General features: G+C 40.2%; 1 pseudogene; it reads left to right on the forward strand.

Annotated features, from left to right (window-relative positions):
* LOC112626975 overlaps positions 1-13,315 on the forward strand; it is a 71,210-nt pseudogene that overhangs the window by 36,309 nt on the left and 21,586 nt on the right.

A 13,315-nucleotide genomic window follows, 5' to 3' on the forward strand; every position in this document is an offset into this window, starting at 1 on the left:
AGGGTACTGAGGGTATGGAACCTTTGTTGAGCAAGATGACAAGATTTCCTCTGGGGCAGGAGGCTCTGGCCTGGGCTGCTGCTGCTGCAGGTGACTGGCTGAGAAGAGAGAAGGGGCAAAATGGAAGCTGTCCTTTTGTCTACATCATGGTCTCCTCTGTGGCTTTCTTCCATCCAAGCCTGCCCTACTACCAGCACTTACCAGCTGCTTTCACAACGTGGAGTGCTAATCTGTGCATCTCAAGGATGTGTAGGGACCGTTGTGTCTCTGACTATGTTCATCTTTGAGCTTCTTGGCTGAGAGTTCCTCCATGGAGATGCCTTTGGATCATGAAAGCTTCCAGCTGCATTTGCTGCTCAACTCCTTTTAGCCTCTGTTGTCCCCAAAATATTTTTGTTACCTAAAATGAAGGAAAATTGATTTCTAATTCTGGATGATGTCAAATTATGACAACTCCATCAGGGTTTAGGTAGGATTACATTTCCTTATAAATAGTATATATAGTTTAAATTCTGAATGGGCCTAAATGACTTCCTTATATATTTTTTCTTTACGTCAAAAAATCAGAAAGCAAGCTACATTTTACTGTGTTCTCTTGGAACTTTCCAAAGAAAACTCTACTAGTGTGGACTGCCAGGTACAAGTAGTGACTGAAATAAAGGAACTTTTGGAAACACAGAGCCTTTATAATAGAACTAGTGACTATGTTCAGTAAAAGAGGTAAGCACACCTTAGCTGTAGACAGCATCTGAGCTCCCCTTTCTGTAATGTCTTTCACTGATCCCCTCTCAGGCTGGAGAGACTCATGACCAGGATTCCAAGTGAGTCCTTTTTTTCTTTTAAACAAAGTCTGTCTCTGTTGCCCAGGCTGGAGTGCAGTGGCGAAACCTTGGCTCACTGCAACCTCTCCCTCCCAGACTCAAGCCATTCTCCTGCCTCAGCCTCTCGATAGCTGGAACTACAGGTGCACCCCAACATGCCTGACTAATTTTCTTGTATTTTCGGTAGAGATGTGTTTTTGCCATGTTGGCCAGGCTGGTCTGGAACTCCTGATTTCAGGCGATCTGCCCACCTTGGCCTCCCAAAGTGCTGGAATTACAGGCATGAGCCACCATGCCCCCCCTAAGTGAATCTTAATTCAAGTTACTTAAACGTTATCCCAAATGGGTTTTATGAGATACCATAGGTTATTTTGTAAAAAAAAAAAAAAAAAAAAAAAAAAAAAACTAGGTATTTTTTTTTTTTGCCCTTTAAATTGTGTTTTAGGCCGGGCATGGTGGCTCACGCCTGTAATTCCAGCACTTTGGAAGGCCAACGCAGGTGGATCACAAGGTCAAGAGATCAAGACCATCCTGGCCAACATGGTGAAACCCCGTCTCTACTAAAAATACAAAAATTAGCTGCGCATGGTGGTGGCCCACCTATAGTCCTAGCTACTTGGAAGGCTGAGGCAGGAGAATCGCTTGAACCCCAGAAGCGGAGGTTGCAGTGAGCCGAGATCGCATCACTGTACTCCAGCCTAGTGACAGAGCAAGACTCTGTCTTAAAAAATAAAAATTAAATAAATAAATAAATAAATAAATAAAATAAGATAAGCTGTATTTTAAAAGTAGATGAGGCCAGGTGTGGTGGCTCATACCCATAATCCCGGCACTTTGGGAGACTAAGGGGGAAGGATCACTTGAGCCCAGGAGTTCGAGATCAGCCTGGGCAATATGGCAAGAACTCATCTCTGCAAAGCATGTAAAAAAGTGACTTGGGTGTAGTGGCGTGTGCCTGTGGTCCCAGCTACTTGGGAGACTGAGGCAGGAGGATTGCCTGAGCCCCAGGGATTGAGACTGCAGTGAGTCGTGTTCATGCCACTGTACTCCAGCTTGGGCGACAGAGCGAGACCCTGTCTCCAAAAAAAAAAAAAAAAAAAAAAAAAAAGGATGTAAGAAATCTATTTAACACATAGAATGTTCCATCCATCAATGACACTGAGACAGCCTTTTACTGGCATACTGTCAAATGGGCATGAGTACTGTCTCGGACGACCAATGATCTATGCTGTGTACTGCATTCCTCAACTTCAATATATATTAGTCATGCTATTTCATGCACTTAGGATACTAAACAATTATATTACACTGTGTTATTATATATATGTTTTTAATCCACGGTTCCTGGCTTGCCACTCCCATCGTTTTTGTTATAATATGGGGGCACTTTAGTACTCAGTAGACCCCAGAAAACAGAATCTTTCTCTCTGATCTTCCCCTGCCCTCCTTTCACCTGCTTTATTTTTCTTCCCAAGGTAGAAATGTCCCACCTTTTTGTCTTGGAGCTGTCCATAAAGAAATTCCCTGACCTACCTTGTTTGATTATAGGTCCTAAGACCCTCCTTCTAAAGAGGGTTCTACTCCATACCCTGGAGGAAGGACTGCTGCACAGAAGGACCAGGAAGAATGTGAACAGACAGGCCTTGCGGGCTTTTCCTTCTCTGCCTATTCATATATTAGACCATACCCTTTTTGTCCAATGCTATTTCCGCACAATGGTCAATCGTGCTTATCCAGGGAAGTCTCCATAGAAGGCCCAAGAGGACTGCTGAACGCACGGATGCCGACCAAGAACTGATCTATGTGCTGGGAGGGTGATGCCCCTCAGCTCCACAGGGACAGAAGCTCCTGTGCTTGGGACCCGTCCAGACCTCATCCTGTGTGTCTCCATCTGCATGTTTATTTGTATCCTTTAAGATACCCTTCATAATAAACTGGTAAACTTAAGTGAGTGTTTCCTTGAGTTGTGAGCCACTCTAAGAAGTTAAACCCCAAAAAGGGGAACCCCAACTTGAAGTCCTAAGTTCCAGAGGCCTGGACTTTGGATTGGTGGGAAAGAGGGGGTGGCCTTGTGGGACTGAGCCCTTAACCTGTGGGTTTCAAGGCTATCTCCAGGTAGATAGCGTCAGAATTGAATTGACTTGGGAGGACACCCAGCTGGTGCCTGCTGCAGAATTGGTTGGTTGCTTGGTGTGTGAAGAGAGCTCCCCCACATTTGGTCACAGAAGTCTGTGTTGTTGTTGAGTGAGAATAGAGAACACTTTGGGTGTGAGTTTTTCGCACACATATGCAAACCTCCTTCCCAAGATCTATAGCTGACAGAGGAAGATTACATGAAAAGTGAGGTATTGTGAAACTCAAACTATATCGGATATAAATGAGCCAAAATAGGTATTTGATTTTTTTGTTGTTGTTGTTTGTTTTTTGAGATGGAGTCTTACTCTATCGCCCAGGCTGGAGTGCACTGGCACGATCTTGGCTCACTAGGTATTTGATTTTTTTGTTGTTGTTGTTTGTTTTTCGAGATGGAGTCTTACTCTATCGCCCAGGCTGGAGTGCACTGGCACGATCTTGGCTCGCTGCAACCTCTGCCTCCTGGGTTCAAGTGATTGTCCTGCCTCAGCCTCCCGAATAGCTGGGATTACAGGCGTGCACCACCACACCTGGCTAATTTTTGTATTTTTAGTAGAGATGGGGATTTCACCGTGTTGGCCAGGCTGGTCTCGAACTCCTGACCTCAAGTGATCCACTAGCCTCAGCCTTCCAAAATGCTGGGATTACAGGCGTGAGCTACCAGGCCCAGCCAAAATAGGAATATTTTAAAGAGAATATTAATAGTCATAGTCTTTGATTTCTATAGAAATTACTCAACATAAACAATACATTTAAAAGCAGCCTAATTAATGATTACCCAATTATTGTAACACCAGAAGGTCGCACCTCTCCCTTTGCTACCGTGTACTTGTAGGAAATAGGATTTTTTCATATTGTTTTTTAGTGTTGTTGCTGGGATCCTTGGGTTTAGTATAAGCAAATGAGTTCATAGTCAGACTGTAGCTGAGGTAGGAAAATAGGGTCTGGAGGCAGGGAACATAAGGTCGATTCACACTTCAGCTGTGACAGGAAACATCCTCTCTATTTACATAGGGCGTACACCAAGTCACCAATGAGATCCTCTAGAGGGTATTTAAACCCCTCACAATTCTGTAACTGGGTCCTGGAGCCCCTGTGCTTGACCTGCTCCCACACCCTGGAGTGTACTTTCAATAAATTTCTGCTTTTGTTGCTTCATTCTTTCCTTGCTTTGTTTGTGCATTTTGTCCAATTCTTCGTTCAGGACGCCAAGAACCTGGACACCCTCCACCGGTAGCATAGCTACTTACTCTCACTTTGAGCAAATTATCTAATCTTACTAAACTTTATTTATAGAGCTTTTTTTTTTCTTTTCTTTTTTTCTTTTTTTTTTTTTGAGACGGAGTCTTGCTCTGTCACCCAGACTGGAGTGTAGTAGCATGATCTTGGCTCACTGCAACCTCTGCCTCTCGGGTCCAAGGGATTCTCCTGCCTCAGCCTCTGGAGTAGCTAGCTGGGATTACAGGCATATGCCACCATGACCAGCTAATTTTTGTATTTTTAGTAGAGAAAGGGTTTCGCCGTGTTGGCCAGGCTGGTCCTGAACTCCTGACCTCAGGTGATCTGCCCACCTCAGCCTCCTGAAGTGCTAGGATTACAGGCATGAGCCACCACGCCTGGCTTATAGAGCACGTTTTTATTTATAAAGTAAAAAAAAAAAAAAAAAAAAAAGCAACAGATATCCCAAAGGATTATTTTGAGGGTGACATGTAAACTGTTTAGTGCAGTGTCTGGTATGTAATAAATAGTCACTGCAGATTAGCTGTTTTTATTAGTTATTATTAATGCTGTAGCATATATCAAGATTGGTTCATGTTTCCTTCCAGTAGCATATTAAAATATACAAAATTTTGAATTCCCACTTTATTTTTTGCTGTATTAAAAAAGTTTACGAATATTAATTAAATTGGGGGTCATTTCTTTATTTTTGAGATGAATTCTCACTGTTGTCACTCAGGCTGGAGTGCAATGACTCAATCTCGGCTCACTGCAACCTCCGCCTCCTGGGTTCAAGAGATTCTCCTGCCTCAGCCTCTTGAGTAACTGGGATTACAGATGTGTGCCACCACGCCTGGCTAATTTTTGTATTTTTAGTAGAGACGACGTTTCACCATGTTGGCCAGGCTGGTCTCAAACTCCTGACCTCAGGCAATCTGCCCGCCTCCACCTCCCAAAGTGCTGGGATTACGGGCATGAGCCACCGCGCCTGGCCGATTGGAGGTCATTTCTTGTAGCAACACAGGTTTGTATTTTATCTAAACACCTGTTAGCTTTTAAGAGATTTTCTTGGTTTGGGTGCAGTGGCTCTAATCCCAGCACTTTGGGAGGTCACGGCGGGAGGATTGCTTGAGGCCAGGAGTTTGAGACCAGCCTGGGCAATAAAAGTGAGACCTCCATTTCTGAAAAAAAAAAAATAGCTGAGCATAGTGGTTCGTGCCTGTAGTCTTAACTAACTGCTCGGGAGGCTGAGGCAGAAGGATCACTTGAGCCCAGGAATTCCAGGCTGCAGTGTGCTATGACCACTCCACTGTACTCTGGCCTGGGTGACAGACTAACACCCTATCTCTAAAAGAAATTTTTTAAAAAAGCCAAGAGTGTTTTTTGGTCAAATGAGCTTGGGAAGTAATGAGATAAGCTTTTTTTTTTTTTTTTTTTTTTTTTTTTGAGACGAAGTCTCACTCTGTCACCCAGGCTGGAGTGTGGTGGCGTGATCTCAGCTCACTGCAACCTCTGCCTCCCGGGTTCAAGCAATTCTCTGCCTCAATCTCCTGAGTAACTGGGATTACAGGCACCCGCCACTACGACCAGCTAATTTTTGTATGTTTAGTAGAGACGGGGTTTCACCATCTTGGCCAGGCTGGTCTTGAACTCCTGACCTCATGATCCACCCACCTTGGCCTCCCAAAGTGCTAGGATTACAGGTGTAAGCCACCGCACCCAGACCTGAGATAAGCTTTTATTTATCTATATCAAGAGAAAAAAATGCTAAACACAGTAATAAGACTGCAATGACTTTTCTATGCCCTCATATACCATATTTGATTTAAACAATCTCCTGTAGATGAACGCACAAGTTGTTTGTCACTTTTTGGCACCATGAATAGTGCAGAACATGCATAGTTGATAGAAAATGAAATATAAAATTGTATAAGTTGAAAACTCTTTTCGAATGACTATAAAATGGACCCCAAAGCTTAAAGACATATGACTCATTTGTTGCTAGTGGGAATCTGAAATAGTGCAACCACTGTGGAAAACAGTTTGGTGGCTCCTCAAAATGTTAAACATAGAATATTGTTTGACTCAGCAGTTCCATTCCTAGGCGTATACCCAAGACAATCAAGAACAGATGTTCAAACAAAAACTTGTACAGGAAAGTTTAAAGCAGCCCAATTTATAATAGCCAAAAGGTGGAAAATCCTCAAATTATCCATCAAGAAATTAATGGATAACAAATTGTCATATATTCATACAACAAAATATTACTCATACAATGAAATATTATTCATACAATGAAATATTATTCATCCATAAAAAGGAATGAAGTACTGACGCTTGTTACAATGTAAACATGCTCAGTTAAAGAAGCCAGGCACAAAAGGTCACATGTTGTTTGCTTCCTTTTATAAAAAATATCCGTAATAGGTAAATCCATGGAGGCAGAAAACAGATTCGTGGCTGTGTGGGACTGAAGGGAAGCAGAGGAGAGTAGCTCCTTAATGAACACAGGTTTCCTTTTGGAGTGATACAAATGTTTGGGAACTTGATAGTGGTAATGGTTGTACACCATTGTAAATGTATGAAAAAATACTGAGTTGTACACTTTTAAATGGTTAAAATGGTACATTTTTATGTGTATTTACCACCATAAAAAAACAGAAAATTGCTTCATGGTACCCCCAAAATACCAATATGTGAAAAACCTGAATTCAGCTGGAGTTGTATTTTCAAGTAATTTGTTTTTGTGATCCAGTGGCCGTCTCACTCAAATTGCTTTCGTCTGAATTATTTCCTGTTAAACTGTGAGGGATCCTTCTTCTGGGAATGGTATTAGGCATTTTTGCCCCAATCTCTTGAACTGGAGTTAATTGAAAGGCATTTTGATCAAAATAAGAAATCTGTAGTTTAGATGAGGTGCTGTCGTAGAAATCCATTTCCCAATAGACACCTCTTGTTTATACTCCTCTTTTTATTCCTTCTTTTAATTTTTTCTTTTCCCTCTCCCTCTTTGCATTTTCCCCTTAATTGTTGCTTATATTTAAGGCTGTCCAGGAATATGCAAGAACATTGTTTTTGTGGCACCAAGAATTTGGAGTGGATGGTATTCTTGCCTCTTAGAGTGAGACAATCCAGTCCTTAAAAACACTCAGCAGACAAATTGGGCTCTGATAAAGAATTTTCTGGGTTCGGATTCATGTCAATATGTATATTATGAACACAACTTTCTTTTTAAAACAATAGCAGAGAAATGTCTCTATTTCTGGTCAATTGTTTTCACAATTTACTGTCAGGTAGCTTTAAAAGAAACATGCTAGCAGGGCATGGTGGCTCACACCTGTAATCCCGCACTTTGGGAGGTCGAGGTAAGTGGATTGCTTGAGGCCAGAAATTCAAAACCAGCCTGGGCCACATGACGAAACCCCGTTTCTACAAAAAGTACAGCTGCACATGGTGGCGTGGACCTGTAGTCCCAGCTACTCAGGATCCCAAGAGGTTGAGGCTGCAGTGAGCCATGATGATGCCACTGCACTCCAGCCTGGCTGACACAATGAGACCCTGTCTCAAAAAAAAAAAAAAAGAAAAGAAAAGAAAAGAAAAGAAAAGATAACATGATGTTTATTGCTTTTTAAACTTTTCCCTGAAAGTGGTTTTTAAAAAGCCAATGTGACTGATATTTAACATGAGAGAATATGAGAGCTAGAACTATCGAATTGGAATTTTAAAAATATACTATGATTTACCAAGTAAAGGATTTTTTATTGAAGTGAAATTCACAAGACATACAACTAATCATTTCAGAGCGCACAATTCAGTAGCATTCAGTGCATTCACAACATGGGGCAACCACCACCTGTCTGTTATTTGGAGACTTTTTCATTACTCCAGAATAGCCTGCACCCATTAAGTAATCACTCTCTGTTTCCCTCCTTCCCCATCCCCTGGGAACCATTAATCTGCTTTCTGCCTCTATGGATTTACCTGCTTTTGACATTTCATATAAAAGGAATCATACAATATGTGACTTTTTGTGCCTGACTTCTTTCACTTAGCATGTTTTCAAGGTTCATCTATGTTGTAGCAATTGTCAGTAGTAACATTATTCCTTTTTATGGCAGAATAATATTTCATTGTATGAATATGCCACAATTTGTTATCCATTAATTTCTTGATGGATAATTTGAGAGGTTTTCACCTTTTGGCTATTGTAAATAGTGTTGCTACAAACATTCCTGTACAAGTTTTTGTTTGAACATCTGTTTTTGATTGTCTTTGGTAATACCTAGGAATGGAATTGCTGGGTCAAACAACGTTCTATGTTTAACATTTTGAGGAACCACTGAACTGTTTTCCACAGTGGCTGCAAAATTTTAAATTTCCACCAGCAATGTACGAGGGTTCCTATTTCTTCACATTATACTGATTCTTTTTTTTTTTTATTATAGACATCCTAGTAGGTGCAAAGTAGTATATTAAAAGTCTTTTTGTGTGATTGTTGGCTATATGTATACCTTCTTTAGAGACATGTCTATCCAAATTCTTTGTCCATTTGTAAATTTGATTTTTTGTCTTTTTGTTCGAGTCATAACAGTGGTTTATATATATGATTCAAAAATATTTTCTCCCATTCTGTAAGTTGACTGTTTAGTTTCTTGATAATATCTTTTAATGTACAAAATGTTCTAAAGTTTATGAAGTCCAGTGTATCTATTTTTTCTTTTGTTGCTCATGCTTTTTGTGTCAAATATAAGAACCCACTTCCAAATCTGACTTCATGAAGATTTATTCCTATGTTTTACTCCTTAAGCTTTTGTTTTGTTTAGGTCATTGATTTTCTTTCAGTTAATTTTTTATTATGGAGTGAGGTAAGAATTCAACTTTAATTTTTTGCATGTGTTCACACAATTTTCCCAGAATCATTTGTTGAAGAGGCTATTCTTTCCTCATTGAATGATCTTGCCACCCTTGACAAAAAGCAATTGGCCACAGATGTTTGGGTTTATTTCTGGACTGTTAATTCCATTCCATTGTGCTATATCTATGTTGATGCCAGCACCACACTGTTTGGATTACTGTAGCTTTGTAGTAAGTTTGAAATCAATCAGTGTGAGTCTTCCAACTTTATTTTTTCTTTTTTCAACATTGTTTTGGCCATTTCTAATTCCACATGGATTTGAGGATTGACTTTTCCATTTTTGCAAAAAAATGCAAAATTGGCATTTTGATAGGGATTGCATTTAACCTGTGGATTGCTTTGGGGACTATTGACATCTTCATCACAATATTAAGTCTTTCTATTCATTATTCTTTTCATTTATTTAGGTCTTTTAAAATCTCCTCCAGTAACATTTTGTAGTCTTCAGTGCACAAGTCTTTCGTCTCCTTGATTAATTTTATTGCAAGGGTTTTATTCTTTTGGATGCAATTGTAAATGGAATTGTTTTCTTTCTTTTTTTTTCTAATATTAGCAGGAGTTGACAGGAAGGAACCATTTTCTTAATTTCCTCTTTGGATTGTTTGTTGCTGATGTATAAAATTCCAGCTTAGTTTTGCATGTTGATCTTGTACCCTGTAACTTTGCTGAATTTGTTCATCAGTTCTTGTCATTTTTTGGTGGATTCTTTGGGATTTTCTTGTAATATATAAAATTATGTCATCTGGAAATATATGTTGTTTTAAAACTTCCTTCTCAATCTGGATGTCTGGATGCCTTTTATTTATTTATTCTTGCCAAATTGCCCTGGCTAGGACTTCTGGTACAATATTGAATAGCAATGGTGAAGATGGGAATGAGATAAGAATACTTGCTTCCACCACTGCTATTCAATATCCCACTGAAAGTAATGGATTTTGCAGGACATCTTTCATGTATTACAGTTCACAAAGTAAAGCCAGTGGCTCAATAATGCCCCACCTTTTCTGAGATTATATTGTTTTTTGGCAAATTTATGGTACAGAATATACATATTTTGGAACATAGAAATATTGGAACAGTCCTCTTAGGAGGAAGACAATGAATATCTCAAAGCTATATGTCTCACTCTAAAAGAAGACTAGCTCTACTTTCTGAAAAAAACCCATTGACTCAGAGTTGTTCCTTAAATTAGGGCTATTGATTTACTCAGGGCGTTTTCCTTAGACACGTCTGGTTCTGTCTTATAATGTGTAATGCATTCAAAGGGAGGATGGAGAATAGGGAACTGCCAGCAGCTGACAGTGGGAGAAATGGCCATTGGCAACAAGGGACAATGTGGAAGAAAAGTCGAGTGAGAAGGAGTTCAGGGAAAGGGCAAGCAAAATGCTAATTACTGCAGTGGTCTTTGTGGTGTCACCATGTCGCTCCACAATGCAATGAATCACTTTTTTTTTTCTGAGTTCATTTTCTAGCCCCATTTCTGGACACCCTTGAATATCCTCTCGGCAGCCCCCTGGCCAGTGCAGAGGAGGGCAATGGGGACTGGGACATGGGATGCTGCTGGGGGCCAGGAGAGCACAGTCAATAACTTTTATATGACCTTGAGTTAGATGAAAGACTAAATTATATTTAGTATGAATCATTCAATACATTTAACAAAAAGTCTTATAAACATAAAATTTAAAAGTTCTCAGAAGGGAAGGGCTCACATTCATGGATTTTATATTTATAGCATATATTTCATTTCTTATCAATGCCAGGGAAATTAATTATTATATGAAATGATGAAGCAATCTTTTACAGTAGAGTTCTTCTGGCCAGGCATGGTGGCTCACGCCTGTAATCCCAGCGCTTTGGGAGGCTGAGGCAGGAGAATCACTTGAGGTCAGGAGTTCAAGACCAGCGTGGCCAATGTAGTAAAATCCCATCTCTACTAAAAATACAAAAATTAGCTGGGCATGGTGGCACATGCCTGTAGTCCCAGCTACTCGGGAGGCTGAGGCAGGAGAATCACTTGAACCTGGGAAGCAGAGGTTACTGTGAGCTGAGATCGTGCCCTACACTCCAGTCTAGGTGATAGAGTAAGATCCTGCCTCAAAAATAAAAACAAAAAAAAAGTTATTCTGACACATTTCTGATGAAAAGGATAGAGAAAGAATGTGAAACTTCTCAGTAACTTGTCCCTGTAAAACTGGATTGATGATTTTCTTCTATGAGAGCCTTCATGGGGGGTGATCTGAATAAGTTCCACCAGTAAAAATTTAGACCAATGAGTAAAAGTTCATTTCCTAAGCAACTCAAGGTTGGAGATCACATAGTTTATTGTCCAAACCAGGAAACTTTTGAGAAAGTAGTGGTGCACTGTGAATTATGCCAGGATGACAGGCATAAACAAGTACTGTCTTGGGCAAACTGAGATGGATGGTCATTCCAACTAAAACCATTAGGACCACTGGAGTTTTTTGTTTGTTTGTTTGTTTTTTGTTTATTTTTGAGATGGAGTTTCTCCTTGTCGCCCAGGCTGGAGTACAGTGGTGCAATGTTGGCTCACTGCAACCTCCGCCTCCTGGGTTCAAGCAATTCTCGTGCCTTAGCCTTCTGAGTAGCTGGGATTACAGGCACCTGCCGTCACTCCCGACTAATTTTTGTATTTTTAGTAGAGACGGATTTTCACATGTTGGCCAGGCTGGTCTCGAACTCGTGACCTCAATTGATCTGCCTGCCTCAGCCTCCCAAACTGCTAGGATTACAGGTGTGAGTCACCGTGCCTGGTTAAGTTTTTATTCTTATTGTTACTACTGCTTCATTATGGAAAAAAATTAGCAGCAGGAGAAACTTTTATTCTGTAAAGCGATAAAGCAGATTTTCAATGGAGAGGAAAGCAAGGTAACAATCCACTGTTGTAATGGTTGCCCTTTCCGGTTCTCCCACAGTTTTTTAAAGTGGCCTATTTGGGTGGTATGAGACTGGACTGAAGTCAATCCAAATCAACTTGATACTGACTGTGGCCAAGACAGAGCTGCCTAGCGGGTTTAGGTTCACACAAAGACCAGGGTGAAGAGGAGCTGGTTTCAGCCCAGATCTTTTGGGCCATTCTTGTGCACCGTCTCCACTCCGGACTTCCTACTAATGAGGCAGCCTGGGACCCTCTCATTCTTACCAGGGCCCACCAAGTGTGGGAAAGTCCTAAGATTCGGCTGTAACTGGACTTGTTTCCAGGAATTAGCAGGAACTGAGCGGGATAATTCTTTTCATTAGGAATACATTTACTTCCTCACACTTTGTTGATAAGTAAATTTCACAGCAAAGCAATAACCAAAATAATGAAAGCTATTCCATGAACATACTTAATCATGTGAATGTAATTCATGATTCCAAAGGCTAAAGGTAATGATGGTTAAAAATCAGAAACAATTAGTTTCTGATTTTTAAATCAGAATCACTTACTTAAAACCAAAGTAAGTAATTAGGCACGTGTTCTAAAGGTTACTTTTCTGGCATCAGCAGGACCTTACATTTAATAATTCGTTTTCAGTATATGATTATGAGTTTGTGGACCCCTATAATGAAGACATAGTGGACAAGGATGGCGATTGGAGCAACGATAAAAGTAATGGAAACCATCTGGGAGCATCTATTGTCTACCAGGCAAAAGTAGTTGGTTTAAAGTAATGTGGTTAGTTAGTAGCAGTTTGGAGCAGAGCTGGAATTAAAAGTTCATGCCCTTTCCGCTCTGTTTCAGTGACCCTCAATTCACAGATATTGTAGATAATGGAAAATACATTGAGATGCAAAGCAGGGACCTAGGCCCTAGCCATAGATGTGTCTGCAGTAATGGCAAGTCCTACAGTCTTTGTGAATCATAGTTTCTTCATTTGTTAAAGGAAGGTTATATAGGTCTTAACCGAATCTCAGAATGGTAGTAAAAATCAAACATGATGTGTATGACAACACTTTGAAAATAGATTTCATGGCGTAAAGCACTGTGAAGAGTTATTCAGAAGATTCTGTCTCAATCACACTTGTATTATGACCTACAGGAAAAAAAAAATCATTCAGCCTTTAAAAATTCTTTCTCTATTTTTAGATGTGCAAAAGACAGGGAAAAAAGAGATCTTTCTCCCTCGCTCATCCCAGGCAGTCTTCACAAACACTTTTCCAAGTGGTTTCTATGGCTGACTCCTTTTTTTTTTTTTTTTTTTTTTTTTTTTTTTTTTTTTTTTTTTTT

The sequence above is a fragment of the Theropithecus gelada genome, chromosome 6, assembly GCF_003255815.1.
Source record: "Theropithecus gelada isolate Dixy chromosome 6, Tgel_1.0, whole genome shotgun sequence".
Classification (NCBI taxonomy): domain Eukaryota; kingdom Metazoa; phylum Chordata; class Mammalia; order Primates; family Cercopithecidae; genus Theropithecus; species Theropithecus gelada.